A 5,883-nucleotide genomic window follows, 5' to 3' on the forward strand; every position below is an offset into this window, starting at 1 on the left:
GTAGCTAAACCTAGAAACCTCAAAAGAAAAGAGATTGATAATGATGATCAAACTTATCTATGGCATTTACGTTTAGGTCATATAGACTTTGATAGACTCAATAGGCTAGCCAAAGGCGGTCCATTGAAAAATATCGTCTTAGGTGAACTGCCAGTATGCGAGTCCTGCCTAGAAGGAAAAATGACTAAACGTTCTTTCTCTGCAAAAGGAGAGCGTGCCAAAATCCCCCTAGGGTTAGTGCATTCTGATGTCTGCGGACCTTTGAATGTAAAAGCCCGAGGTGGTTATGAGTATTTTGTCACTTTCATTGACGATTACTCTAGATATAGTTTTCTTTACCTAGTGCAAAAGAAATCCGAAACGTTTGAAAAGTTTCAGGAGTTTCATGCTTTGGCTCAAAACCAATTAGGTAAATCATTAAAGATCTTGAAAACTGATAGGGGTGGAGAATATATGGATATTCAGTTCAAAGATCATTTAATTGAACTTGGAATTGAATCCCAATACACTGCCCCAGGCACTCTACAACAAAATGGAGTTGCAGAAAGAAGAAATCGCACTCTTTTGGAAATGGTTAGGTCTATGCTGAGTTATTCAACTCTGTCTACGTCCTTCTGGGGATATGGTATACAGATGGCTAATGACATTTTAAATGTTGTTCCATCTAAAGCAGTCCCTAAGACACCCGTCGAACTTTAGAAGGGTCGTACACCTAGTTTACGCCACTACAGAATTTGGGGGTGCCCTGCTCATGTCTTAAGAAAGAAAGAAGGCAAACTTGAATCACGTACCGAAGTATGCATGTTTGTCGAAAATTCTAAAGAGACTAGGGGTGGACTATTTTATAGTCACAAGGATAATAAAGTGTTTGTCTCTACAAATGCTACTTTTCTTGAAGAGAACTATATTAAAGACAACAAACCGAAAAGTAAAGTTGTTCTAGAGGAATTGCTTTCAGATATAACTCATTCCAATGTTCCGTCCTCTTCCACTCAAGAAGAGGACAATCCCACTCACTCAGTCGAACCAACTGAGAAATCTACTACTAAAGTTTATGTTCAGAAGATCACCACTCCTCGTCGTAGTGGGAGGGTTTCAACAAAATCAGCTCGTTATGGCTTGGATGGTGAAATCAATATGGTCGTTGGTGACGGTATTGAAGACGATCCATTGACCTATAAACAAGCAATGGCTAGTCTGCAACGGAAATGATGGTCGGTCGGCATGGATTTAGAAATGGATTTCATGAAAAAGAACGAATTCTGGGAATATGTAGACGCACCTAGCGACTATCATCCGATAGGATGCAAGTGGGTTTACAAGAAGAAAAGAGGAGCTGGAGGCGAAGTCGAAACTTTTAAAGCTAGACTTGTAGCCAAGGGTTATACCCAAAGAGAAGGCGTGGACTATGAGGAAACTTTTAGTCCTGTTGCCATGCTCAAATCCATCCGAATTCTTCTCTCCATAGCTGCTGCTTTCGATTATGAAATCTGGCAAATGGATGTCAAGACTGCCTTCCTTAATGGGTGTTACGAAAATTCTGTTTATTACGCAAGTGAACGTATCAAGTAGTATCTCACGCAAGTGAGGTCGAACCACAGGGAATTGGATTGAGTACTACTAAATTATAATTATGATTCTATTTGGTAAAATATTAAGTTGCAATTTTAAAAGTAAATAACTCAGAAAATTAAAGAGAAAATTAACGAAGATTAATCAAGATGAGAGATTAGGGAGGTGAATCCTGTTGATAAGTTACCTATGTTAATGCCTAATTGCTATCCTTATCTCAATGTGAAAGACAGATTATAAATTAACCTAACTCTTTTCAGATCTTTTAGGTTCTAAATAATATGTTCTCTAATTAACTTCTTAATTAGATCAACACAAAATCAGCATTAAGCAATAATCTATTAGTCACTAGGCTATGTAAATACTCTCGTTTTACATCAAAACCTAGACTATCCAAATTTTAGCATTCCTAATTCTCACTTTTCAGATTTCGAATTAGGATCATAGAGCATGTAAAAGGTGATCAAGCTTACACATGAAATTAAACGCAAACAAAGATAGTATTCACACATAAGATGAAGGAATGGCAATTATTTATTAACTAGGCATAAACTTAAACAACATTCATCATCCTCCCTTATTGGGAAATTTAGTTCATAATAACTCTAAAAACATCCATGATTAATTCAGAAATAAAAACAAACATAAAGAAGAATAAAAAGGGTAAAAGAAAGAAACTAGAAGGTGGTATTGCTCCGGGTCTTCAAGATAGCTTCCTCTCCACTTTGCCTCCACTATTAGGTCTGTTTTTGCTTGCCTTTGACCTTCAATGTCGTATTCCTTATATAGGGATAAGTGGTGAGCCTCCAATTGAGTGAAAAATCAAAATTAGGTCAAATCTGCGATTTCCGTACATAGTCGCGACTAGCATTTAAGCTGGTCGCGACTACAGGCAAAACTCGAAAAACCGAGTTTCTGCCTATCTTACGAAGTCGCGACCAGGGTCGCGACCAGGAAAAAGGGTCGCGACCAGGCTCAACAGAGGTCGCGACTACTGATGCTTCAGGAACCGAATTTTCCAATTTTTTCCAAGTTTGTCCCAGTTTTTCGCCATTTGACTGAATTAGAACTTTAACACCCCGGGAACCTGAAATAATGAAAATCAAGCGTAAAACTGCTCCAAAAGACACCAATAGACGAGATAATGCTAACTTTAAAGACCCGAAATACAGGTTAATTATAACCTAACAAATTCCCCCAAACTAGATTCTTACTCGCCCCCGAGTAAGATAAAAAAACTAACTACTCTATCAGATAATCACTACACTGCTGACTCATGCTCTGTTTCCTTCCTTGCATAAACTAGAATTTTGTTCTTACTAACTCTAACAATTAACTCGGATGCTCAATTAATAACACTATGTACAACTGCAACAATCTACTCAAATATGAAACATTGTTATAAAAGTTTTACTATTTCCATTAGTTCCACAACCCGATAACTCATAAGCTTGCATGCTTACCTTTCTCCACTAATGTTGACAGTATTCTTTGGAATCATTAGGTCTTTTCAAGGTTTAGGTAATATGGCTCAGATATTCAGGGATAGGCAAAAGATAATTTTGGCTCAAGATATCATAAGCACACAAACAGAACCCACAAGCTTCTTACTTTTTTCAATACCCCATAGAGTTCCCACATCTACCAAGATTGAGAGAGGATATATTTACTATTTTCCAACATCACTGAAATCATATACTTTATTTGTTTATTTTTCTCTTTTTTTTTTCAAGTATTTTTTTTCAGTGACATTGAATTACACAATTTTTTTTTGTTTTTTTTCTTCTTTCTTCTCAATCTTACAAAAAATTTTCTCCCTCTCACTATTTTGTCACACTAAATGTTTCTTTTCCCCCAAACTAATCATATAGCTTATGATATCATGGATAATCATGGTGAGAACAAAGATTAATAGTGTGGTTGCAAAATTTCAAATCAGTGGGTGAAAACTCAACAGGTTAAGGCTCAAAAGGGTAACTAGGGATACACATTATGGTAGGCTTGAAAGGCTCAAACTAACCAACAAATGCCTAAGTCATATTCCAATTGAACACTATCAAGGATTTCGCCTCAAAAGAATAAACATGCAAGTTCTAAGCTATCCTGTCAATCTTACCACAAACCATAGTAAAACAGTTATAACAATTTTCACAACTTGAATATTTGCAGAAAAACACAGGTTTCTAAGCATCCAAACTAATCCAAAGAGTTAACAGAATCAAGCACACAGTTATTTTGCAGTTTCAGATCACATCACACTAATCAGCAGTATACAACTATCATCAAGCTTATTGCCATTCCTTAACTAAAACAAACAACTAAAACAGAAAATTAACATGCAGAAATTAAAGTGCAAAATTTAAAGTGCAGAATTAAAATTTTTCTCTTAAGCCTCTCCCCCAAACTAAATATTACATTGTCCCCCAATGTATACAGTAAAATGCAGAGAGAAGAAACTTACCTGAGACCCTTTCAGAAAGGGTTGGGTGGACCCTTTTCATCCAAAAGAGCCCTCGTACTAAATGAAGAAAATTGACCACCAATAGTGTTGATTTCAGATTTTTGCACAAGAGTAAGCTCACCTTCAGAACTACCCCACATCAATCTTTTCCAACGACGCTGAATCGTTCGAAGTCGTTCTTTAGGCTTTGCTTTCTTCTTATCAGCTTTAACAAAAGAACCCTTCACCATCTCAATCTTACAACAGGTAGGAATGTCAGTTGGGGCAAAAACATTAAAATTGACCTCTTCATCTTGCACTCTCAACTTTAACTCTCCCTTTTGAACATCTATTACTGCTCGGCCCGTGGCTAAGAATGGTCTTCCCAAAATAATGGGAATAGTTGAATCTTCTTCCATATCAAGAATTAGGAAATCAGCAGGGAAGATAAACTTACCAACCTTCACCTGTACATCTTCAATTATCCCACGAGGATGAGTCAAAGAACGATCTGCCAGTTGTAAAGTCACTGTTGTAGGCTTTGCTTTTCCCAATCCTAGCCTTTTGAAGACAGACAATGGCATTAGATTAATGCTTGCTCCCAAATCACACAGAGCTTTGGTTTCCACCGAACCCCCTATAGAGCATGGAATATTGAAACTACCCGGATCTTTAAGCTTGGGCGGTAGTTTCTTTTGCAGAATGGCGCTACACTCCTCAGTTAATGCCACTGTTTCATAGTCCTCCAATTTTCTCTTCTTAGACAATATCTCCTTCATGAACTTCACATAACGGGGCATTTGTTCCAAGGCTTCAGCAAAAGGAATGTTGATGTGTAGTCTTTTGAAGACCTCTAGAAATTTTGTGAACTGCTTGTCTAGATTGGTCTTACGGAGTCTCTGAGGATAAGGTATCTTTTCATGATGATCAATATTGATTGGTGGGGACTGTTGTGGTTGTGTTGAGCTATCAGTAGCCTTCTCTACTGTTGGTGTTGGGGTTGGCACTGATTGAACTTTAATCTCCTTATTTACATCAATTGGTTGTGTCAATTCAGGCCCATCATACTTCTTACCGCTCCTCAGGGTAATTGAATTGCAGTTTTCCTTAGGATTAATTTCAGTTGTACTAGGCAAATTTCCTTGAGGACGGGTTGCTACCTGAGTTGCTAATTGGCCCATCTGAGTCTGCAGGTCTTTAATGGAAGATCTAGTTTCAGTCATGAATTGTAGCAAGAAATCTGTCTGCAAACCAGAATTTCCACCAGAGGTTTGTTGCTGATTAAACTGTTGGTTCTGATTCTGGTTCTGATTTCGTTGCTGATAGAACCCACTGTTTCTTCGGTTGTTACCCTGGTTGAACCCATAATTGTTGTTATTGTTCTGTGAATAGTTTCCAATGGCTTTAGCTTCATCCATTGGCAAATCATCCACATCAGCTTGGCATTCTGAAAAGTGATGGCTTCCCCCACATAACTCACACACAACTTGGGCTTGTTTAGCTTGCCCTGCAATTATCTTTGTCAATGCCTCAACCTGTGCTGTCAACTTTGTGATGGCATCTACCTCTAACACACCAGCTACCTTCTTTGATTGACTCCTCTCAGTTGGCCACTGTTGATTGTTTAGAGCCATCTCCTCTAATAGATCATAAGCCTCATTAGCACTCTTCCTCATAAAGGCTCCTCCAGCTGCAGCATCTATTAAAGTTCTTGTATTTCCTACCAACCCATTGTAGAAGTTGTGGACCAGCATCCACTTCTCTATACCATGGTGAGGGCACTTTCTGATCAGATCTTTAAACCTCTCCCAAGCCTCATGGAGAGATTCATTATCTTGTTGGCAGAAGTTATTAATTTCTCCTCTCAGCTT

The 5,883-nt window shown here is 38.0% G+C and overlaps 1 non-coding gene across 1 annotated transcript; it reads left to right on the plus strand.

Annotated features, from left to right (window-relative positions):
- Nucleotides 1-5,776: 5,776 nt before the first annotated feature.
- Nucleotides 5,777-5,883, plus strand: LOC115698433 (small nucleolar RNA R71). Its single transcript, XR_004008180.2, has one exon. It is a non-coding gene; the product is annotated as a small nucleolar RNA R71 (small nucleolar RNA).

The sequence above is a fragment of the Cannabis sativa genome, chromosome 7, assembly GCF_029168945.1.
Source record: "Cannabis sativa cultivar Pink pepper isolate KNU-18-1 chromosome 7, ASM2916894v1, whole genome shotgun sequence".
NCBI lineage: Eukaryota > Viridiplantae > Streptophyta > Magnoliopsida > Rosales > Cannabaceae > Cannabis > Cannabis sativa.